The sequence below is a fragment of the Bidens hawaiensis genome, unplaced genomic scaffold (assembly GCF_021521415.1).
Source record: "Bidens hawaiensis isolate Kalapana, Puna unplaced genomic scaffold, B.hawaiensis_p1.1 tig00039579_1, whole genome shotgun sequence".
Taxonomy (NCBI): domain Eukaryota; kingdom Viridiplantae; phylum Streptophyta; class Magnoliopsida; order Asterales; family Asteraceae; genus Bidens; species Bidens hawaiensis.
The window spans coordinates 27,957-53,166 of NW_027496967.1; the positions used below are offsets into that span (position 1 = coordinate 27,957).

General features: G+C 42.3%; 1 non-coding gene and 2 pseudogenes across 3 annotated transcripts; all 3 read right to left on the reverse strand.

The window, feature by feature from the left end:
- Positions 1 to 3,070: 3,070 nt before the first annotated feature.
- Positions 3,071 to 3,143, reverse strand: TRNAK-CUU (transfer RNA lysine (anticodon CUU)). The gene has a single exon. It is a non-coding gene; the product is annotated as a tRNA-Lys (tRNA).
- Positions 3,144 to 4,293: 1,150 nt separating this feature from the next.
- LOC143591335 (actin-7-like) lies at positions 4,294 to 7,181 on the reverse strand (annotated as a pseudogene). The gene is made up of 6 exons (XR_013145646.1): positions 7,096 to 7,181; positions 6,255 to 6,327; positions 5,782 to 6,156; positions 5,604 to 5,619; positions 4,631 to 5,244; positions 4,294 to 4,543 (listed from the first exon to the last, which is right to left on the reverse strand). The product of XR_013145646.1 is annotated as an actin-7-like (transcript).
- A 14,817-nt stretch (positions 7,182 to 21,998) lies between these two features.
- LOC143591343 (F-box/FBD/LRR-repeat protein At1g13570-like) lies at positions 21,999 to 24,302 on the reverse strand (annotated as a pseudogene). The gene is made up of 4 exons (XR_013145648.1): positions 23,705 to 24,302; positions 23,123 to 23,224; positions 22,893 to 23,048; positions 21,999 to 22,368 (listed from the first exon to the last, which is right to left on the reverse strand). The product of XR_013145648.1 is annotated as an F-box/FBD/LRR-repeat protein At1g13570-like (transcript).
- Positions 24,303 to 25,210: the final 908 nt, after the last annotated feature.

Consider the following 25,210-nt stretch of genomic DNA (forward strand, 5'->3'; position numbering starts at 1 on the left):
GGAAGGTGTATTGATAACCACGAAAGTGATTGGTTTGGTTTTCTTCATCCTGCCTTCACTAAAACAGACATCAAGGGTTAGTTGGCCTAAAGGCTTCAAGGGTACATCGGCGATACCTTTTATAGATGACTCGGAGGGTTGAAGCCTTGAACGTTCTTCCTTGCTCAGCCGGTTGAAGAATCTTTCATACATGATCTCTGTGGCCGCCCCTGTATCGATGTAGGCTTTGTTTGTTTGGAGTGTTCCCACATTCGCTTCCACCGTTAGAGGGTTTGAGAGTAGGTTACCTTGAGGCGGCGGGAAACAGATGCATTGAAGCTCCCAAGCTTCCAAGCGTTGTCGTTTGTGGGGAACACCTTGGTCTATATTCACCATATTCACTTCTTTGCTTTTTCTTTCAGCCATCTTGTCTTTGACCCATTTTACCAAATGAGCCAATTCTCCAGACTTGACAGCTTCCTCAATTCTTCTCTTGAGTTGAAATCAATCGTTTGTGTGGTGACCTTTTTCTTCGTGAAACTCACAGAACTGGGTGGAGCTTTTGTTCTTCTTGCTTTTGGTCAAGGGTCGAGGAGGTCGGAAGTTGTGTTTCACTTCTTCAGTGGCAAGGATCTCCTGAGGGGTTTTGGTTAAGGCTGTGAAGTTCACAGTCTTCTCCCTGCTTGGAGGGTTCCGGCCTTCAGGCCCGTTGTTCTGAGCTCCTTGGGTATTTATCATAGGTATTGTAGTTCCCTCTCTTTCGGTTGGGGCTGTTGCCTCGCCAACTAGGAGCTCTTTTTCGTTGTTCTTTGAAATCAACAGCCTCCTCGCCTCGAATATGAGCTTCAGCTCGTTCAAGAGCTTCTTCAAGGGTTTTAGGCAGGCACTTGTTAAAGTCCCTTGTGAGGTGCTTGGAGGTGATGGCGTTCATGAAGCATGCCACCCTCATTTTTTCGTCAGCCCCCACATATTGTAACCCTTCTTTCTTGTACCTTTCAATGAAGTCGCGAAGGCTCTCATCATCTTTTTGTTTTATCTGAAAAATGACCGTGGCGTCCTTGACGTACCTTCTTTGTTGTGAGAAGTGGGCCAAGAAGCCTTTGCTCAGATCGTCGAAGCTTCGAACGCTTTGAGCAGGAAGGTCATTGAACCATATCCTGGCTGACCCAACTAACGTTTGCATGAACATCAAACAACATTCAGCATGGGACCATTTCTCAATTCTGGCCGCCCCAGTGAAGACCTGGAGGTGGTCTTCGGGATCTTCAGTCCCGTCATACGTTCTTATATGGGGTGGCATCTTGATTTTCGTTTGAAAGTCATAATCGGCGATTTGTTGAGAGAAACAAGATAGGTTACCGGGCTTGTAAGGTTTTGCCAAATCTTCATCTATCCTTACAGCAGGGTTATGACTTGTTGTTCCTTGGTGAGTACCCAGTGCTTGGGTGATGAGCTGGGTCCAAGGGAAGTGTGCCATCATTGAGCCATCATCTGAGGCATGAGGTTGAAGCCTTTCAGGTGTTGCTGCTGTTTGGTTTGCTCCCGTGGAAGTGCTCATTGCTGCACTTCGAGCCAAGGGCAAGACCGTCATGGCCTGCTCCCACGTAGTGGCTGTAGGAGGAGCACTTGAAGCTGGTGACCTCCATATTTGGTCGAGAGTGGTCTCGTGCCCAAGGGGTTGTGAGGTGAACAAAGGGAAAGCCGTTGGGCTTGATCTCCCATAGTTGTAGGGAGATGGGTTAAAGGGTTGACAGGTTATACTTGGACCAGCTTCAAAAAGAGAAGCAATCGGTCGTGAGCTGATTGGAGGGGAAGGTGGTCGTCGGAGCGATAATGAGGGCTCTGATTCGTCATAATCCAGCCTTATTCTTATCCCCTTTTCTCTTTCTTGGCTCACGTGTTGGTTAAGGAGATGCCTTACTTGCAAGAAATGTCGTGATACCCCTTCCATCATCAAGTCGACACGTTCTGGGGTGTTTGTGACTCTTGCATGAGGAGAGGGAACCCCGGATCGCGAAGGGGTTGGAGTTCGAAAAGGTGAAAAATCGAGGAACAAAGGTCCCGTCGAAGTTCCTCTCGGAGTGGAAAAAATCGAGGTTGTCGCCGGAGTTTCTTGACCGACGCTTGGTGTCGGTGTTCTTGACACTTGGTTGACTTCCCCGGGAGATCCACCTTCTGACATGGTGATAGAGCTACACTACTGGTCTTTATGATAAAGTAAGCGGCGTAGCCCCACGGTGGGCGCCAACTTGTTGCTACAACAAAGATAAGACCAATGATAGTGAATGGACTGGCTAGGCTAAGAGGCTTCAAGGGTTCAGGTTAGCCTAACGCAGGTCGTGGTGTCCCTCTACGTTTGCAAAACGTTGAAGGAGGTTCACTAGTTAGTTGTTTGTTGTTATAGCTCACCAAGGATCCGAAACCGTGATGTTTGGAATCGGTTTTAGGATGATGTTCATGATGAAGCTATGAAGTTATTGAAGTGAGAAAGAAATAAGCTAAGAGCATATTTCTCAAGGGAGAAGAGAAGATTAGGGAGATGGTGTTATCTGCCCAAATCTGTTATGTTTCTGTTTAAGGCTAAGTTATCTATTTATATGAAGAAGATCTAAGCCTTTTAGTTCAGTTAACTAAACTAGTTAGCCTCTTGTTTGCATAGAGAGTTGACCTTTATGGGCGGGAAGGCTTGGACCGCTGGTCCATAGCTTAAAATAATAATACTTTATCTGAGTAAGTACTTTGGTCAGAGGAGACAAGGATGTGAACAGTGATTTGACATCGTACTGTAGCACGTGGGTACTTGTTTACATAAGTTTGGCGGGAAACGAAGCTTCTAACCTTTTAACCCTTTTAGCGTTAATGTGTTTCAGCCATTTTATTATTTCCTTGGGCTACCCCCGTCATCACCATGTAAACCCACTTTTTTTATTTGATTCCTAGTCAATCAGTTTGATGTCGAAAGATTATATTTGAACACATAGGTGGTTAGAATAAACTATGAAATTAGTTTGATGTCGAAAGATTATATTTGAACACATAGGTGGTTAGAATAAACTATGAAATTAACAAAAACGCATAAAAGAAACATAAACGCCCACCGTGGGGCTCAAACCCACGACCACAAGGCTAAGAGCCTTGCGCTCTACCAACTGAGCTAGACGGGCAGATGTTAGTTGAAGTATGTATTATTCCAAACTTCTAATGTTTAAAAATTTATACCAGTTCGCTCAAACAAATGCCTTTCAATGTTCAACTCTTATGAAACTGTTAATTTAGTAATACTGTTTGGATTACAATATTAACCATTAGAATCATAGTTGATTATATTACTTTTTGATATGTTACATGTATATATGGAATCACAATATACGAGGTAAGTTCCTTATGAACTGGTTGTGCGTTGTAGTTGTGGCAATTTTAACCTGCTCATGGGTAAACTTGTCGATTGAAGTTATGCACTTGATCTCTATGTGAATGATTAATAGATTAATAGGTTGAAAGTTACCAAGAGTGTATAAAAACACACAAAACCTTCTAAGTAGATTTATCTTAATCACATTTAACTAATAATTAATCGTAAAACTCAACAAGGGAAAATGGCAAGTTCACCTGATAAACCCATTTTGACCCGCACTTTGCCACCTCTAGCACATTCTCAATGCACTTGTAATGAACAACGGAATCACTTACAATTCGAGTGTTTCTTGGAATTGTCTTTAAATAGGTCTTATACCTCGAAAAAGTTGTATCATCATATTTGTCTAATATGCAAAGAAAATGAGGGATACAACTTGGATCTGTGTAATAAAAACTTGTGAAGATGATGCACAAGTATAACTTGACAGTTGACACCAAGTAAGTTTCTCACATGGCTAAACATGTTTCCCGATTATTATTTACCAAAGGTAACCCCTAGTAAATTAGTTAGATCGTCTTCTACTATACTTTCTAGGGGTTACGTTTAGTATGCATGTAGTATGTTTAGCCAACCTCTTTATAAAAGCTAGGCGAGTACGCGATACTAAATAAAGTAGATATAGAGTGGATCCGGATATCTGATCATTACCAATTGTAAAGAGCAAAAGTAAACTGTAAGTTGTCATACCTTTTATTCAAATTAATTTGTAACACCTGACAACTACATAACATATGCCATCATTTTCATTTAACCTTAAAGCAAAATACACCATCTCATCATCATCATCATCCTCATCAACAAAAGTTGTACTTCACTTTTTCATCATGTGTCTTAAAGCAATACCACAATCATATGTTCAACCTCATTTCAAATGTATGTATGCAAACAAGTTCATATAGTTTTTAAAACGCGATTAAAATAAAAGAATTGTGAAACATACAATAACCGTCTTCGTGACTTTCTCAATGTCATTACCAAACTCTTAAAAAATAGCATAATATATAAAAAGAAACACGAAAAACAGAAGTTAAACGTAAACATCGCAAACCGATCGTCTTCAAACCATCCGAAACGCACAGATCAGAAACACTTTCTATGGACGATTGACGGGCCCGACTCGTCATACTCAGCCTTCGCAATCCACATCTACATTCACAACAAATTCAACAGTTTATATTATTTTCATTAATACAATAATGTTTAAAGTTTTAAACGTTAGAAACCGAGCCGAACCTGTTGGAAGGTGCTAAGAGAAGCCAAAATAGACCCTCCGATCCAAACACTGTACTTCCTCTCAGGTGGAGCGACAACCTTAATCTTCATACTGCTCGGGGCTAAAGCGGTAATTTCCTTACTCATCCGGTCAGCAATACCGGGAAACATGGTGGACCCGCCACTGAGTACGATATTACCATACAAGTCCTTCCTGATATCCACGTCACACTTCATAATCGAGTTGTAAGTAGTCTCATGAATACCCGCAGCTTCCATTCCAATCATAGAAGGCTGGAACAAAACCTCCGGGCACCTGAACCGTTCAGCACCAATAGTAATAACCTGCCCGTCGGGCAGCTCATAGTTCTTCTCGATGGTGGACCCCGAGTTTGCGATTTCGAGCTCTTGTTCGTAATCGAGGGCTATCTAAGCCAGTTTCTCCTTCATGTCTCTGACAATTTCCCGTTCGGCTGTTGTGGTGAACATGTAACCGCGTTCGGTAAGGATTTTCATTAGCGCGTCGGTTAGATCGCGTCCCGCGAGGTCCAACCGGAGGATGGCGTGCGGCAGTGCATACCCTTCGTAAATTGGGACGGTGTGACTCACACCGTCACCTGAATCAAGTACAATACCTGCACCAAGAAAATTAAAAAATTTATTAAAATCAATTTTCGGTTAAATCAAATAGGTGAGCGTAATTAGAGGTGCACAAACCGGTTTAAAACTCAAAACCGGTTCGGGTTAAAACCGGTTCGGTTTGGTCAACAAAGTCAAAACCGGTTTATGATCGGTTTCGGTTCGGGTTGAAACCGGTTTCTTACCATGTTACGATCGGTTTCTGTTCGCGTTTTGAGCGGTTTGGGTTCGGGTTTTTATCCAGTTTTGGCCGGTTTCGGTTCGGTTAACCGGTTTTGGTGGAGAAAATTACAAACCGGTTCCGAACCTGCGGTCTCAATCGGTTCCAAACCGGTTCGGTTTCGGTTCGGTTAACCGGTTTGTTTGCCCGCCTCTAAGCGTAACGACAATGGGCTAACTTGACCCCCTAAGCTAAACATAACAGGACCCTAATAATAATAATAATAATAATAATAATAATAATAATAATAATAATTTGTAATTATTTATAATTAACAGTTTAGGAAAAAAAAAGAAAATATTACCGGTTGTACGTATAGAGAAAGAACGGCTTGAATAGCAACATACATAGCAGGGGTATTGAATGCTTCAAACATGATTTGAGTCATCTTTTCACGATTGGCTTTAGGGTTCAACGGTGCTTCGGTAAGAAGAACCGGGTGCTCTTCTGGAGCAACACGAAGCTCGTTGTAGAAGGTGTGATGCCAGATCTTCTCCATGTCATCCCAGTTGCTCACAATACCGTGTTCAATCGGGTACTTTAAGGTCAAAATACCTCTCTTTGACTGAGCTTCGTCACCAACATACGCATCCTTTTGGCCCATTCCAACCATCACACCAGTGTGACGTGGACGGCCTACGATACTCGGAAACACCGCCCTTGGTGCATCGTCTCCTGCAAATCCAGCCTGTAATAACAGATTCAGTTATTCAGTTATTCTAATAACAAATTCAGTTAAATGTAACACCATAGCTGCGGGTACTAAAAGTTGAAGCATATATATACCTTAACCATTCCAGTTCCATTGTCGCAGACGAGTGGCTGAATATCGTCACTTTCGGCCATTTTTGCTCAAAAACTGTAATGAGATTCACTAATTAGAACAGCCAAATCAGGTTTATAATTATAATGAATGCAAGAATACACAAACTTCGATTTCGCAAACAGCCAGATCAGAAACATATGTCATATTTGACAATAAACAAAAAACATTAAGCAAGATACGCTTAATTTACAATCAACTCGATGTGTTTCCTTTAGAAACGCAAGAATACACAAATGCCTATTTCAAAAACAGTTAATCCGCTAGCGAACACTTCAAATCAGAAACATATATCAAACTCGATATGAACCGAACCATAAAAAAAATAAACAAATCTGCTCAATTTTGAATCTACTCTTATCTGTTCTTTCGGAAATACAATAAACACTTCAACCAAGCATCCCAATCAGAAACATATATCAAATTCGATACGAATCGAACCATAAACAATAAACAGATCTACTCAAATTTGAATCTACTGTGTCTGTTCTTTAGAGCACTTCAAATCTAGACAATTTCAGTTCCAAATTATCATCAGTGAACTCTACTACCTAACGATTTACAAAATCATACTCTAAACTTAATTAACTCAAAATGACTTCACAATACTTCAAATCTAGTAAAACCCAACTCAAATTCATTACAATAATCACAAAATTGAAGTCAATTTCATCGATTAACCCAAAACCCACAAACCCCCAAATAAACTAACCAAAAATTGAGTATAAACTATACAATAGAATGCAGCTAAAATAATAATATCAAAAGCATGAGTAATAATATTAATAATAATAATAATAATACCTGATGAAATGAAATGCTTGAAAAATGGCGAGAGATGAGGGAGTGAGAGAGAAATGAGAAATGAAAAAGACGACTTATATCAACAGAGAGGTTTGATCTGGACCGTTGATTGGTTTTCATCTCTTGATGATGTACGAGGTGGATCACACGTCTTGGTTGTCATGATGGGACCCACACTCTCCACTCCTTTCATTATTTTATTTTGTTTTTCTGTATTTTCATTAATGTTATTTGTTTATTTCTGTATTTATTTATTTTTTTGTTTTTGAAAAGTGTATTTTTTATTTTTCTTGGCCATCTGTTTTTTTCCGGACAATTTTTTTTCCACAAGAAATAAAGCCATTTTGTTTTGTAATAATTTATGGTCTTGGTATTGGAATTGAAAGATAACTTTTTTAATTTTAAAATGTATAAAAATGTTATAGGTGTTGTAGAATGTGTGATGCAGAAAAACTATGAAAATGTTGATAGGATAAATCTTTGAAAGCTTTCATATAGATGCATCTTATGATGTTCACAATTTACCATAAAAATCATAACAGTCACAAGGAAAGTAATTCTTGTGTTACTCAAAAAACGTTTTTAATAAAATTAAAAAATTAGGTTGGGTTAGAGTGGAAATGTTGTTTTTTGCTCGAGTTTAAACCGAGATCTCCTCTTTAAAAGGCATGTGTTTTGTTAAGTATGCTAGTCCAATATTCGCACTAAAAATTGTTTCATTAAAAGCTTTAACTAAGTCAAGCTTAATTTCTATATTATTTGATAAACGAGCTCAGTCGATACTAAATTTAACTGATTTTAATAAATAAACTCAAGCCATATGTTGAAACTGATTAGGCTCAAGTAGTTAACTGAAAGTAAACGAGTAAATAGCTTGATTACACTCTAAATAATAACATTTTTTCATAAATAGGATACCACTTATATAAGCAGGGATTATGTTCGACCACAATACCTAATACGTGAGCCCTATATGTAGCTCAAGGTTAAAGACTTGTTTAATTCACATATAAGTTGGCATTAGTTTCGTCTAAAAACATGTATGGATGATCATGGAATAGGGGTGAGTGACCTCATCCTTACTGAAAATCGCCCCAACACCCATGAGAAAACAATTACATATGATATATAGAACCGGATCCTATTTACACTTAGCTTTTCCTTTTTTTTCTTAAACCAACGCCTATAAAACGAATTAGCAAGAAATAAAAACTAAAGTGATGCTTGCTCCCGTGCTTAATTTTTTTTAATAGACAAACACATATGTCTTTAATCTAACTCCTAAATTTTGAACTAGTTCATTATTTGTTACGCATGCTACTTCCTATTTACCATTTTTATTTTCTAAATATTTCATTAATAAAATCACTGTATTTTATTTTTTTAATAATAAAATCTTGAAAGTTTAACAAAATCATAAATTGAACAGCTTTGAACAGCTTTCATCAATATTAAATAGGGTGGCCACAAAGATTTTACATTTGTGTAATCATGAAAGATTCAACTCTCATGTGTTGAATGATTTAATTAAACAACTTTATGTAACTGTCACTAATAATTGCTTTTGAATTATGATATTAAATTTTTCATTATATTTGTATTACGGAGTATTAGTCTAAACTAGGGTAAATAATTTACAATAAAAGGTATAAAAAATAAAATAACTTTTTGCTTAATATACTTAAATTTTCGACAAAAAGGCTCAAATTAAAAATGCAAATGGTTATAAAAAGTTACAGAGGCCAGGCTTAATACTTGTTTTTCTTAATTTTTAAATTTAACATAATTATACCCCATAAGTTTAACTTACAAATAAAAACCTAATCCTGAGCCATCAAGATACGTGTGGTGGAGGGTTTGAAGAAACACTAAATGATCCCGGCAGATTACGGATAATCTTAGGGTTAAGTAGATGTTTCCCACGAGGGTTAGGTCCGGCAAAGAAGGTTATTCTTCTTGACCTGCAAAACAGACACCGTGAGCTCGTCACTGAGAAGGGGGGGTTCCTCCTTGTGACCACCCTCCGGCGTGAGAATCAGACTAGATTGCTCTGAATATAAGTGTATATTGAGAGAAATAGCTAGAGAGAAGATAAGATAAGATGATGATACCGTTCCAAGGTGTTGGAGTATTTATAGCCGAAGGTAGGTTTCCAAGCAGGTACGGCCAGCTGTATAATATTCCTTTTCCACCAACTACGGGCTATGTACGTGCCACGATGGGAGTTGGTGGGTAGGCAGCGGCTGATAGTGACATTTTGTACTGGAGTGTGCTCCTCCTCGTACTATTGTCGGTGAGCTGTCACCCTGTGATTGGTTCATGGGCTGCTTTGGTCAGATCTTGTCTATTTTGTCCATACCTTGGCAGGTATAGTACAAAAGATCTTCCAGAAGCGTACGGACTAGCTCTTTTGGGCGGGAATATTCCCGCCCTGCTCATTCCTTCAGGTGACTACTGAAGTATTTAGTGCCTTATGCGTGTAGCCTTACTGTTAGTGCGGGTGGCCTTCCTTCTTGGCTCGTACCCACAACTGCGGGGACAGGCGGGGTACTGTACCAAGGGAGGCTTTCCTGCGGGAACAGCTGGCCTACTGCGTGTAAGGTCTTCATCTCTGAGCATGGTGGGTCCTGCGGAACCAGCTGGTCCTTGCGCAGACGTACCTCTTCAAGGTGTGTCTTGCGGGTCCAACTGGGCTTTGTGGGGACCTACCTCTTCAAGTCCCCCCAGTCCATTGTTCTTCTCATGAATTGTTAATGAGGTGAACTTTTGGACTTTAAGCTAGGGGTTTTAAAGAGGGGTTTTTTGTTTTTTAAGGTTTTCCGTGGGGATTCTTCCCGCAGTTTTCCCAAAGTCACTTGCAGAAATTCCCGACTTTTCTGTCTGATCTTTGGTCATGATGCGGGTAGATGTTTAATCTCTTCGCAAGTCGGGAGCGTTGAGTTTCACTTGTATAGATTCTTCACGAGGTTTTGGTAGTTTTGGACATAGTGATCAGTTATGTTAAACCACCAATTCCACCTTGAAGCTTCAAACAATCTAGTTCTCAACGTTCCCCGCCGTGCGGAGATGTTATTTCTCTTTCCGCAAGCATGACCCATAAGATCCTTATTGGTTTCAATTCCCTGCCAGTGCTAAGTATGTGAAGGGTTTCGCCTTGACACTGTACCCGCACTTGTCTTACGGTTTCTTGCTTTCCAAGGTAAGGGGGTATATTCCCTCTTATTTTTGAATCTTTTTGAAATTCGAAGAGTTGGTGAAAAGATAAGGACAGTCCAGACGGCTGAAGGGACGTTAGCATCTTCTGACGGTTTCAGGACGTGCAGGAAGTTATGACGACGTGACAGTATATGGTCATTCCAGACGCTTTTTCAGGCGCGTGGGCGCGAGTTTTCAGGCGCGTGGGCGCGGGTTTTATGACACGCGTCCTTTTGACAGCTGTTGTCAGCTTGCTTTTTCCACGTGTCGCCGTTTCATTGCACCTGCGCTTTCTCTCTCTTCCGCATTAAATTCATCGCATTCATTGCGATGAGTATATAAAGGGGGGAGAGGGTGCGTCTCAATTCATACCTTCACTTCACCCTTCTTCTTCTAAACGATTTCCGGCGAATACTCTAACTTTTCTGTCAAGCATTCTCCTGAAATCGTTCTCTTTCATACCTAAAAGATGTCTTCTATTCATGATCTCGAGGTTACTGTCGAGGAGTCCGATGCATACCTCGAGAACCCGACGTCCACGTCTGATAAGGACAATAAGAGTACTGCTGGCGAATGCCAGTGTACTCTTTCTGTCGATTTGTATCACTATATCGTCAAGAAGTTCATGCTCGAGCCTTACGAGCCTGAGTTTCCAGAGCCCCACCAGACGGTGTATGATGCCCCTAAGGGCAAGATAGGGGTTTATGCCTCATTCTTCATATATGGGAATCTCAGATTCCCATTAACGAAGTTTGTGTACCGTGTTCTGGAGAAACACGGTGTACACTTGACGGAGGTGCACCCGATGGCGATCGCTAAGGTTCGCCATTTTGAATGGGTACGCCACATTCTGGGCATCGAGCCCCGCGTCGACCGCCTGATGACCTTCTACTCTTGGAGGTGCATCCAGGGCTGGTATACCTTGGTCACTCGGATCAAGGGTTTGAAGATCTGCGCTACCGAGCGCAGTCTTCGGTCTTGGAAGCGGGAGTTTTTCTATATCTCTGCTCGCGTCGTCCCCATCGCGATGACGTTCAAGAACGGGAGGGCGCTCCCTAACCTTCACGCCTCCAATTACCAGGAAGCGGAATGGTTCGCCAAGATCTCCCAGATCCAGACTCCGGTTTACCGCTTCGCGGAATCTGGGATGGTGATGCTCGGAATGAGCCGCGTGTGGAAGGATGCCGGGTCTGTGGCGCCGCAAGTACCCATCGTCCTCGAATACGGTTTGAGCTCTATTCCCTACGGTATGCTTTTGTGTTGTTTTAGGGTTTTTCTACTAACACTTGTCTTTTCTTATTTCAGAGGGGAACGACTTGCAATCGCTGCTGTATCTGCGGGAGACTGGTGGTCCTGCGCGGTTGGGTACTCGTGATCTTGACGAGAACGAGTTGCCCATCTTAGAGCAAACTGCGGATAGGTTCGTCGAAGTCTATCCGGCAGGTCATGAGATCCTGAGCGCCACTCGGCCAGGTATTAAATTCTTCAACCCTCGTCCCCTTCATGCTCAAACTTCTGCCGGAATTCCTCTGATTTTGTCATCTTTCGATGAGGAATCCGCAGATGGGCCCTTCTTTGCGAGGAAGAAGAAGGCTGATGGCGGGAAGGGCAGAGCGAAGGCCGCTTCCGTCGTCGACCTGGGGAATCATTCGGATTCCGATACTGAGAGTGAGGAGGCGGCGGGGGACCTTGGTAGTGGCGAGACCATTGTCTCGGAGGTTGAGACGGTTGTCACCGAGCAACCAAGCGTTGCGACGGTGAAGAGGCCAGTTCCAACGGGTTCGTCTCCGCCCGTCAGATCTTTCAAGATAAAGAAAACCCGTAAGTATACTTTTTGTTTACCTTTTCCACATTTCTTTCCGCCATTGTTTTTAATATTTTGTTGTCTTCACGCAGGAGTGGATGTATCCGCATTCCAAAGCGGTGCGGGAGGAAGCAGTTCCGGACCCATGACGATAGGTTTGGTCAACCTATCCGAGGCGATGACCCAGGCGGCTGCGCCTGCTTCCGGTGCTGGTTCAGTTGCTCATACCGTTGAGTCAACTGTTCCAGTTGTGACATCATCTCCGCCGGCCGTGAGTGTCATTTTTACTGCATCCTTCACTGAGCCGGTGGTGATTTTTTCTGTAAGCTCCGCAGCAGCGACCACGGTTGTGAGTTCATCTCCAATGAGTTCACCTCCAATGGTTTCTACCACGGTGGCTTCCACCATGCCTCCTCCGGCGCCAGCGACTACCTCGTCGATGGCTGGTTCCTCAGGTATGTTCAGGGTTGAGACTTCTAGCCAATCTTTGCCTCCTTCCCATCTCCTTGACCTCTTGGATGGATATCCTTTAGGTTCGGGTGATGGGTTTGGCGGTTACCGGCCTGTTATAGATCCTACAGGTGCGTGGGGTTATTTTGGCCTATTATCCCTTTTGTCATTTTTTCCTAACTGTTTTTTGTTTTTGCAGTTTCGGATTCCAATGAAGTGTACGCTCCACGGTGGAATATCCGCCGGGGAACGACCCTACGAACGGCTGCGGACTGTGTCGAGTGGGCGCGTCATGCCGCCCCAAGCGGTGCGTTTGGGGAGGCAATGGCCAGCTACCAGGAGGGTAGGCTGTCCAATGAGCTCTGAATCCTCCTTGCCCGGATGCAGCCGCGCGTCGAACTACTCTGTCGTGAAAACGACAAGTTAAAGACGACGCGTAGCCTGGAAGTGGCTCAGGCGCAAGCATTGCGGGAGGAGAACAAGAGACTTGCTGCCACCGCAGCGGAGAAGGAGAAGGCCTACAAGGACCTTGAGGTCGAGGTCCAGGCCAGGCATGAGGCCCGCTCCAAGGCTACCCAAGCTGTCAACGAGCAGCTTAGGTTGGCCAAGGAGACTGCGCGTAACGCGACCTAGAGGGCCACCAAAGCTGAAGCCATTGCTGAGCCTCTGTGCGCCGAGAATGAGGAGCTTAAAGCCAAACTAGAGAAGCTTCAGCAGGCTCATGATGCTTTAGCCCTAGAAGACGCCAAGAAGCTCCAAGAGCTCCTAGATCATAAGGGTATGCTTGATCGCACTGAGCGTAAGCTTAAGGGCGTTGAAGAGGCTGCGGCTAAGGATGTGTTGCTTGCCAACCTCAATAGAAATGAAGCCGAACGCGCCCGCGATCAAGCTCAAGCTACCCTTCAGGAAGCTCTGACAAATAAGGAGTGGCTTCTGCGAGAAGCGTTGCCTCAGGTACGCATACTTCATGATTTCTTTACGCTTTCATTTATACTTAGAAAAAGTTTTTGATATATATATATATATATATATATATATATTGTAGGTTGTGCATCGGATCTTCACGAACACATCTTATGATGATGCCATGAGCGCAGCCCTCAACGCTTCTCATGAGGATGGGGAGAAAGCTGGTTTCCTCCTTGGTCTAGGATTTGCTGAGAAGGGCATCCCGCCTTCCAACTTTCCTCTACACGATGTGGACACTGAAGCTGCCTACGACCAAGCAGTGAACTAGTATGCTGCCTTCCCGCATCCGGTGGTGGAGAAGGTGAACGAGATTGCTGCTGCTGATGACGGGCTATCTGTTCTCAAGGCTTACCTTGAATCACCACGGCCAACTGATGGTGCGGGTTCAAGCGGGTTTGGAGGGAATGGTCCTGAAGCTTGAACTTTGAGATCCCTTCCAACCGTTAGGATAGATTTATAAATTTTTAGGCGGGTAGATACCTAGCCATTCTTGTAATGTTTGAATTTTTATGAAATATAAATGTTTTGTTAAAGCTTTGCCTTGTAAACATTATATGTTTTGCTCATGCATATTTCAGTTTAACTTAGCAATTTTCTAAGTGTTTTGAATAAGTTAACCTTTTGACGCGTGATTGATAATAAGCTAATGTTCAGTTTCCCCTATCATGATTGTGCAGGTAGGACCGTCACTTTCACTTAGCAGGATGACCAAACTTCACCTATATCTGATCAGCGTGAAGGTTTTCCTCATCTTTTCCTTAGAAATTTTCTACCGTTTTTTGTGTTTATGCGGGTTTTGCCGCTTTCCACACGCAACGACTTACTTCATCACTTATTTATGCGGTGAATACCGGCATATCAGTGTGGTCAGTTCATAGGTATAAAGGTAAGACTATCAACGTCAATGTGATAAGGGAGAATCATTCCATTAGAAGTGGCTCTAGGCCTTTTCTTTACAAGTTTGGAATTGATCTACATGTAACATTTGCGTAATTGAACTCCATTCCATGTTCTTGGGATGGGGGTGCCATCGAGCCTTTCGAGCCGGTATGCGCCCTTTCCCAACTTCTTTAATAATGTATGGCCCTTCCCAGACCGGGGCCAGCTTTCCTGGGCGCTCTTGGTTCGAAGCCTCGTTGTTACGCAATATGTAGTCTCCGACATTGAAGTTGCAGAGTTTTACCCGCGTGTTGTAGTACTTTTGCATTTGTCGCTTGTAGTTCTCTTCACGCGCTGCGGCTAAGTCTCTGCGTTCTTCGGTTAGCATAAGGTCTAACCGTCTTTCCGTATCATTGTCCTCTGGTTGGGTTATGACTCTTGGTGAGGGTAGACCAATTTCGACCGAGACCATGGCATCAGTACCATAGGTAAGGCTGAACGGGGTTTCGCCCGTGCTTGCCTTTTTTAGCGTTCTGTTCGCCCAAAGGACATGTGGAACTTCGTCCACCCAGCCGGATCTATGCTCCAAGAGTCTTTTCTTTATGCCGTCGACGATGCTTTTGTTTGCTCTTTCCACCTCACCATTACCCCGCGGGTGTGCCACTGAGGTAAAGGTGTGGGTGATTTGAAGTTCTTTCAGCCACTTTTGTAGCTTCTGGTCGGCCAAGTTGGTGCCGTTATCGCTCACCAAATTCTGTGGAAGTCCAAAACGGCAAATAATAAATTCCCAAATAAATTTTTTGATATGTTTTGCGGTTGTCTGGGCTAAGGGTTTTGCTTCTATCCACTTGGTGAAGTAGTCGATGGCTACCACTAGGAACTGAACGTTCCCTGCTGCTGTGGGAAATGGGCCTATCACATCGATAGCCCACTTCTGAAATGGCCATGAAGAAGTGACTGGAACAAGTTCGTTCCTCGGGCGATGTGTATTGGGTGCGTAGAGCTGGCAGGACCTACATTTTCTGATGTAGACCAGCGCATCCGTATGCATCCCCGGCCAAAAGTATCCCGCGTTGTTTAGCTTAGCTACAACTGCGCGTGGACCTGTGTGTACTCCATAGATGCCTTCGTGTACTTCCCTTAGGAGGTAGTCGGCATCTTGGTCGTCCACGCATCTGAGGAGTGGGCCAAGAAAGTTACGCCTGTAAAGTATGTTATCAACAAGTTGATAGTTCAGTGATTTACAGCGTATCTTTCTTGCATGTGTCTTCGACTCTGGTAGTATACTCGCTAGAAGGTAATTTATGATTGGTGTCATCCATGTTTCCGTGCCGGTTTGGATGACACAAATTTCTTTGTGCGGGACTGACGGTGCTCCAAGGAGTTCAACGCGGATGTCCTTTCCCAAGTGGGTGAAGGCTAACGATGCAAGCTTGCTTAACGCATCCACAGATTTGTTTTCACTTCGCTTGATGTGCATAACTTTGCAATCGTTAAAATCGCGCATAAGGTTTTTTGCTTGTGCGAGGTACAGGGCCATTGTGTCGTTCACGGCCGTGTACGTCCCGTTTATCTGGTTGGCTACTAACATGGAATCCACATGGGCTTCCAAGTTTTTCACCCCCATCTTACGCGCAATTCTTAATCCGGCCAAGAATGCTTCATACTCTGCTTCGTTATTCGTACTTGGGAAATCCAGCCGAATAGCGTAAGTGTACTCTTGGCCTGCTGGGTTAGTTAGTTTCAACCCTGCGCCTGAACCCTTGTTATTGGCTGCTCCATCAGTATGGAGACGCCAGACATCGTTAATGTCTTGTGCTGGAGAGGGTTGAGCCTCTTCCTGGCACTCTTTCTCCCGCGATGCGGGGACTTCCGCAATAAAGTCGGCCAAGACCTGGCCTTTTATGGCTGGTCTTGGCTTGTACTTAATCGCGTATACTCCCAACTCAATTGCCCATTTGGCTAGGCGTCCCGACAACTAGGGTTTGCCTAGAACGTTTGCCAGTTTGAAGTTGGTAAGAATGGTGATTGGGTGGCCTTGGAAATATCGTCTTAGCCTGCGCGAAGCCTGTACAAGCGCTAAGACTAATTTTTCCAGGGTAGAGTACCGGGTTTCCACATCTGTTAAGACGCGGCTAACGTAGTAGATGGGCATCTGGATGCCTTTTCGTTCTACTAGTAGGACTGCCCCGGTTGCTCTGTCTGTGGCGGAGAGGTAAGGAATTAATTCCTCCCCTACTTCTGGTGCTGTGAGTGTTGGGAGTTCGATCAAGCGTGACCGAATCTCTTGAAAAGCTGCTTCCGCTCTGGTGTCCAACGGAAGTGCGTTTTCTTTAAGCAATTTCTCAATGTTGACACGAATGGGAACGACCTATCCGCATGGTTTGCCAAAAAGCGGTTAAGTGCGACTAGTCGTCCATTCAGTGTCTGAGCTTGTTTGATGGTAGTAGGTGATTCCATTTTGATAATGGCTTCGACCTTTTCAGGGTTCGCTCTGAAGCCATCTTTGGTAACGATGACTCCTAAGAACTTCCCTTCTTCCATCCCAAAAGAACACTTGCTCAGGTTGAGCTTCATGTTTATCCGTCTGAGCGTGTTGAAAGTTTCTTCGATGTCTTTCAACATCGCTTCTTGCTCAAGGCTTTTGATGACCAAATCATCCATGTAAACTTCCAAGTTCCTCCCGATTTGGGCGTGGAACTCTTTGTCCATCAAGCGTTGGTATGTGGACCCGGCATTCTTAAGTCCGAATGGCATCATTTGATAACAAAATGTGCCATCGGGAGTCCGAAATGCGGTTTAGTCCTGATCGTCAACGGCCATATGGATTTGATGGTACCCTTTATACGCATCAAGGAAGCATTTAAGGCGAAACGGTGCTAACGAATCTACCTTCAGGTCAATTTCGGGTAACGGGTAACAATCTTTGGGGCATGCTTTGTTTAGGTCTTTGAAATCTATGCACATGTGCCATTGTTTGTTAGATTTTGGTACCATGACGGGATTTGCAACCCATGTTTGATATTTACTAACGCGTACGATACCTGCGTCAAGGAGTTCCTTGACTTGGGTTCTACACGCGTTAGCCAGCTCTGCACCCATCACGCGACGCTTTTGTATGACCGGCGTAAAAGCTGAGTCACATTTGAGCTTATGCTCCGCCTTACTTCGGGGTACACCAGTCATGTCAGCTGTTGTCCACGCAAAGATGTCAGCATTTTTTTGCAATAAGCGTTTGAGTAAGGTGCGTGTGGGATTAGTGATTGTTGGGCCAATTGTAACGGCCTGGTCAGGGTATTTGCTATTAAAGGCCCATTCTTCTGGCTCGGTGACGGTTGGTTTAGCCATCTTTGGTTTGGGTTTAGATGAGACAGATGCGATGCATACCTGGGGAATGCCCGTGATCATCGCGACACCCTCAGCTGTTGGCTACCCCATCATGCCGTGGACTGAAGACGCCACGGCATTAAATCTTGTCATCCCATCTCTCCCGAAGAGGATGTCGTATGTGTGGTGTGGCTTCCTCATTACGACGAAGTCTACGTCTTTTGTGCGGGAGTACTTCCCGTCCGTGAGAGTGACGGGAAAAGATATGATACCCAAGGGGGTATTTGTGCTGCCATCGAACCCTTCCATTGAGGCGTAGACCGTTTCCAGGCATTCTTTGTCTTCGTCGTCCAGCTTGTCGAAGAACTGCCTATACATAACCGTTGACGAAGCGCCGTTATCAGCAAGAGTGCGGGAAGTAATGTAGTGCCCCAGCTGGCTTTTGATCACTATTGGGCCTTCTTTGTTGGGTCCTCCTGGCACACGCGGGAAGCGCACTTCAGCTTCCTTCCACGCACTTGGCTCTGTCGTTCGTCGTTTTCTTCCTTTGACGTTGCCATGAACCATGTGAATGCTGATGTCGACGGGCTTTCGTCCGTTGCCCTTGTACCGATTGTCATTTCTCCCTCCGTTCTTGATTGACGCCACGAGGTGTGTAAGTTTTCCATCTTTGACGAATGTTTCGACAATATCCTTCAAAGACGTACACTCCTCTGTGGTGTGGCATTTTGTCCCGTGAAAGTCACAGGATTTGCTCTGATCCGCGTTGTGACGCTGCCGGATTATTAGAGCCTTTGGCCACGGGAGTTTCTCGGTGGCAAATATCTCGGTGACGCTTTTGGTGAGTGGCGTCCATCTGGGATTCCTGTTTGATGAGTGCGTGTTGTCCCTTCCGCCTAAGAGAGGGCGAGAGCTGGATGAGGTGTCAAAGTTTATCCTTGACTGCCAAATACCAAGCTTCTTCTTCTTATTTTGTCGGGCGGTACGGACGTTATTCTCTCTTGTCCTCTGCGTGTAGAGGTTTGTGCTCTGGGGAAGATTTCTACCCAGTTGCTTCTCCGTCTCGGCAAAGCGTTTAGCTGCCGTCATGATGGCATCCCACGTGGATGGCATGCCATCTTTACCCGTCAAAGTGCGGATAAGCTCTGGGTACTCGGCGCCCTGGATGAAAGCGGCGCGAACAAGATCTTCGCTTATAGTGCCTAGACTTAACTTCTTTGAGTTGAAGCGAGTGATGAAGTCTAGCAAAGATTCGTCTTCCTCTCGGACGCAGTTGAGGATCGTCCACTGCTCTTCAGTATATTTTCTTTGTTGACTGAAGTGCTGGCTGAACTTGTGCTGGAAGTCCGCCCAATCACAGATGTGGTGGACCGGTAGACGGTCAAACCATGCTCTGGCTGCCCCGACGAGCGTCATTTGGAACATGTAACACCACGTGGGTTCCGTCCAATTACTGACGGTTGCCCCGCTATGAATCTATTCAAGCGATCGTCTGGGTCGGATACACCATCGTAAGTGCCTATGTTGGACATCTGTTTGGCACTCTTTGGAGCAATTGCTTCCGCGATGTCTCTTGCGAACTTGGACGTTCCCGCATTTGCAACAGTCGGTCTGAAAGTTTTGGAGAAGTCGCGTGGGTTTCCCCCTGCGCTCTTTGGCTTGAAAGTTTCTCCAAAATTTCTTTTCGAGCTGAAGTCTACTTCCTTACGCTTCCCTTTCGCCTTATGACGAGGGTTTGCGTCACTGTCAGAATCTTCCCAATCATCATCCGAATACTCGCAATCATTGCTCACGTTGAGCTGTTGAGTGCTTCCGAATTCGTCATTGGCCTGTTGGAGTGAACGCAAACGTTCATCCAACTCAGCTTGGAATTCCTTCTGACGTGCTTCCGCCCAAGCTTTAACTTGATCCAGTGTTTGGCGGGGAAGTCTCGTCTGTTGCTTCTTTGCCTGGGTATCAATGAATCCCCTGGGAGGATTGTTTACTGCACTTGCCCCGGCTTCGGAAACCGGGGTAGTGTTCGTAAAAATCGTATATTCACCGGTGTTCCCCCCAGTAGCTGGGGTTGTGATTACCGGAGTTTCTTGGTTACTCGGTGGTCTCGGCATCGGAGTAACCTTAACCATCAGGGAGTAGACTTGCAAAGACGAAGCTCAAATAGCGAATTTTTAAATTGTGTTTGTGTCGTGTTTTTAGTGTATTATAAAATTATACATATTATGCAAACCACATAATCCCTTTTCAGTACATTCTTTGACACACCTAACACACACCCTTGTATCCTTCAACGCATCTATGTACGAATCTAAAATTATACATACTAAAAACAGATAAATAAAAGAATAAATAAATATACAAGTAAATAATAGTATTCCGGTTTATAAATATAAAAAGATGCTTACAGGCTACAGCCCATCGTTGGCAATCTTGCCTTTATGTTTAAGGAGGTATGCCGGTCATCATACCTCCCACCTTCATCCCACTACACCTACCCATTTTAGACCATTTATTTATTTATATCATTAATAATCAGAGCAAGTTTTATAAAATGATAATATATTTATGAAGATGATTTGTTAGGTTAATTATCCTCTTTATTACGGGTGACAAAAATGAACAATTTTGAAGTAGAAAAAATTATATATATATATATATGCTCTTTTTAATATGGTGTAGTGGTAGAAACATTCGTTTTTATATGAAGGCTTAGGTTTAAATTGTCACGGACAACACTTTAGGAATGACATTGGTGGCTTAATGTAGGAGAACAGATCTTGGTGATCTCTGGTTCAACTCTGAAGACGTCCGGGTTTACCACATGTGGCCATGTGGGCCTTCAGACAGGTGGGTTTTTCCCGAACTAGAGATAACTTTTGCAAAGCTGGCGATGACTTTTTGCCATCGAGTCACCACGTATGGAGTACGTAGTCACTTATCTGTTTGTTAGCCATTCAAATATAAAAGAAAATATATATATTCATATATGAGTTGTCAATGTAAAAAAATTATTTTATTTATTATTTTATATTTTGTTATTTATTATTTTAAGAGGTAAACTTTGATGACTAAAAATAAAATATATATTATTTTATACATTTACTTTATCACGTGTTTTAAATAAACAGTTACATACATATAAACAAAATAAATATAAATAACAGATGATCCGAACCCAATAAAGCATGAGCTTGAAAGTTTTCTCACAATTAAAAGTCTAGTTATGGATGTAAAGCTCAAAAGTCGAAACTAATCAAGCGTGACTCAATCCAATATGAGTGTTCTTTGCATCAATAAAAAAGTTCAAATTCTAAAGCGTGTAAGCCAATGTAACACTGTATTTGGCAGAGTATGCCATCTCAATCTAGGATGTTTAATTATTTATGGTCATCAAGTTACAAGTTTAAAGTTGTACGTAGAAACGCCACAACTTGAGAGGGATGTCTTTAAAGTTTATGGGTTATTAGCCTATTATATGTCACCTACCCACATGGTGTGTCCAAGACTTTAGAGATGTATTTTTCTTGATATTGTATCCTTTTAGGTGATTAGGACCTTACATAGAAATCATATGGTGTTCTAGATGTGACTATCAATACAAAATCATCTTCACACCTTTACTCTATATTTTGTACTTGATACTTTGGTCGATGTTCACGTATTCGCTAATCTGCGTGACTGAATCCATTTTAAAATCGGTTTGGATTTCCAAACCTATTTTGTATGCAAAAAATCGAAACCAGTAAGAACCCGTGTGAATCATATTGGAACTACATTTCTTGCGTCTAGCAATATTTGGATCGCTCAAGATTTCACACAAACCACCATGTTGCCAAATTGTGAAGTTTTGTTTTCAGGTTTAACTGCAACAACCATTAAGTTCGTTCATGAAGACTGAACATCAACGGAAGACCGTGATTGACCACATTTGGATGCCATTACCAGAAAGTGCTTTTGAGTTTTGACATATTAGAGAGAATTTTTGAATTGTGTGATTAAATAACATATCCGATACATGTGTATAACGAGAGGCAAAAGGGTCGTTTAGCCAAAAAAAACAACTAAATTCTTGTTTAGAAAATAAAAATATATAAAATGTTCCTTTTTTAAAGCGGATCCAAAACCGGTTTCCAATACCCATACCGGTTTATGCCAAGCTTGTTTTAATGGATAGGATATATCCAAATCCGGTATGAACAAGCGGATCAAATTCCAACCTGGTTAGATCAGTTTTACAACCGGATCAAATCATTTTTCAAACTGTTTTGTACTACAACCAATGCATTAGTATACCAGTGCACTTAGTGAAGACGATAGCGAAATGTCAACAAAATTATATAAAAAGTTTATCGACGGGCGACGATTAACTTTGCGGAAGGGGATGCCCGCGGAAATGGGAGTAGTACCAAATCTCTAAGCATCTTCACTTCTTCAGCAACAGAAATAGCGCCATAAAGTACAATTTTCACTATCTTTAGCACAGGTGACTTGGCCATGATGAGTTTCACGAAATCCATGGTCACAGCATGTACGCTTTTAATCATTTGGATCTCCAATTTCTCTAGACGGTCCAATTTCAAATCTGGGTAGTCTTCTGGATTAAGAACGTCGGTGGGAGTTTGTCGAACATGCAAATTCTCATTATCAAACACCTGATTAGAAAACATGTTAAGATGTCAACTACACTGTAAAAGAACCGGATACCATAAATTATAGGAAAGTTGGTTTTAAATAATCTAAACTATGCACTATTGGGGCAAATAACAGTCTCAACTTCACATTTGGCTAGCGGCGGTCCCAAATAAAGGTGTAACTGTTTTCCAACGGTCCTCGACTAACGGATTAACTCCGTTCATTTGTTGCTTACGTGGCACCCCTAGCGGACCGTTGGAAAACAAAAGAAAAAAACTTTAGTTGGGATTGTTATGTGCCAACAGGGTAAAGTTGAGATTATTTAAAACCAATTTTCTTAAAAAGAAACAGATGATTATTGACAACTAGGTGTGCCACGTAAGCATCAGACTAACGAATGGTTAACTCCGATAGTCGTGGACCGTTAGTAAAAATGCACCTTTAGTTGAGACCACCACAGCCAAGAGTGAAGTTGGGACCGTTAGTTTATGGTTGGGATAATTTAAAACCAATTTTCCTAAATAATATTAATAGATCTATTTACCTGAAATCTAATTCTCTCCAACACAGGGGAGCTCCTGATCATACAAAGGACTGAAGACATCTCGTTTTGTTCCGTCAAGCACACACCCAAATACAAATATTTGAGATGGACTAGTAAAGTCGGAAGCTTATGTGGCATGCCACCTGCAGACAAGTACTTTAACCGAACACGAAAGTCAGCACAAAATTCTAAGTTAGATGTAATTCATCTTTAAACTAAATATTACCTACCGTGACATAACTGTTTGAGACATTCAATGACCGAATCAAAGGCACACACTTTAAAATATCAACAAATGTCAACTTGTTTCCAATGCTTGCTTGATATCCACCCTGCATTAATAGATAATAATCTAAGCAGTTAATGCGGAAAAATATCATATACCGGTCAAGGAATGATATTTGAGATATCGGTTATCACGGTGAGATATTGGTGGGATATCGGTAATTTTAATATCATGTAAAATTCATATATATATAGCAATTTAACACTAATAATTCAGTATACTCTCTTACCATTAACAAATTAACCTTTTGCAACTTGCAAAACACTAACAATCGTAGCAAGTAAGAACTGATTAAGACTTAAAACACCAACATTGAACATTAAAAATTGATAATTAAGACTTAAAACGGGAATATCAGTTATATATCGGTCAAATATCGCCAATATTATCGTTCCGATATTCTGACCGATATTTTACCAAGAGACGGATAACTAATATATCACCGATATATGATATATCGGTGATATCAACCGCATAGGTAATAATGTCATCCTTAACTAAAAAAACTTCATAAATGGTTGGTTACCAAAGAGAGATCCTCAAGCAGCGGGCACTTGTAGAGGAACAATCGAAGCATTTGAAAAGAAATCTCAACGTTCAGAAAACTCATGCGTGTCAGCCGGCTAAATTTTTCAAACGACGCTGGCGGTTCAAAAATACAGCTTTGGAGATGCATACATTAGTCCTTGCAATGAGAAGAAAGAAACGGGAAGCTTGTATAAGCCTGCATTCTTAGCCAAAACGAGTTCTTTCACAATATTCCCCCTTGCAAGATAACTTAATATCTGGGTAATCTCGGATTCCATATGATCAAACGAACAATTAAAGTGTAGTATTTCCGGACCATTGTGTAGTAACAAGACATGGAAGATGGCTGTGACAAGCTTAGACTTCAACTGTGTGCTACCAGCATTAGGTGGTAATTTGACCATGTTGTTTGTAAATGTAAGTTTAGGCATGCTGCACCAACTATACCGCCATTTCTTTGATAAGATGCTAGTTCTCAGTGCATCTCGGAGTGGCATTAGACATAGAATGCTTTCGATTATGTTTTGAGGAAGGTTGCTGATCATATCCGAATTCGGGCATTGAGTTTTTTTACCACTTGGGCTTTCATACTCCATAATGCTGCAAAACCAAAATCAAATAGTATTAATTAGGGGTGTGCATGGGTCGAATTGGGGCGGTTTTAGGCCAAACCCATAATCATAACCAGTATGTCGGTTAATTATTAACCATAACCATAACCGATCCATTATGGCGGTTTCGGTTAATCGGTTTTGAAGGTTATAGCGAGTCGGTTATGGGTCGGTTAACCGTCACAAACCAATGTATATAATTGAGCCTAAAACTTTGGTACTAAAAAAATAAAAACGACATGACATAGTTCAACAAAAAATATAATTTTTAATATTAATAATATATATTCATCAAACAAACGATAAATGGATTAACTCTTTAGTTAATTAAATCCTATAGTATAAAAATGAGAGAGTTATTAGTTTATTACCTTCTTTAATTTTCTTCAAATTATAAACCGTGTGTCTAATCATACTCCATAAAGTTGAGAATCTTGTAAATGGGGCGGTTCGGTTTTGGCGGGTTTGAAATTATCTTTAACCAAAACCGACCCGTATTTGGCGGTTTTCAAAAATTCATTAAACCGACCCGTTGGTTATGTCGGTTATCGGTTAAAATCGATTCAGTTTTGTCGGTTATGGTTCGGTTAATGGTTATGACGGTTAATTTGCACACCCCTAGTATTAATATGGCCCACCCAAACACTATATTTCCTACTATACTTGTTTCATAATAACCATTTTACTGTCAAAATAACACATCAGAATGGTGAAAGCAATATCTATATTAGGTTAAGCAGTGGCCACTGGCCAGTGGGTTAGGTGAGGGACAATATGGTAACTTAAGCAATGTGTAGCTACCGACATTAGGCCTGCAAACAAAACAAACGTTCATGAGCTGTTCAGCGGGAAGTTTGCTTATTTAATAAACGAACAAACATGAAAAAATTATT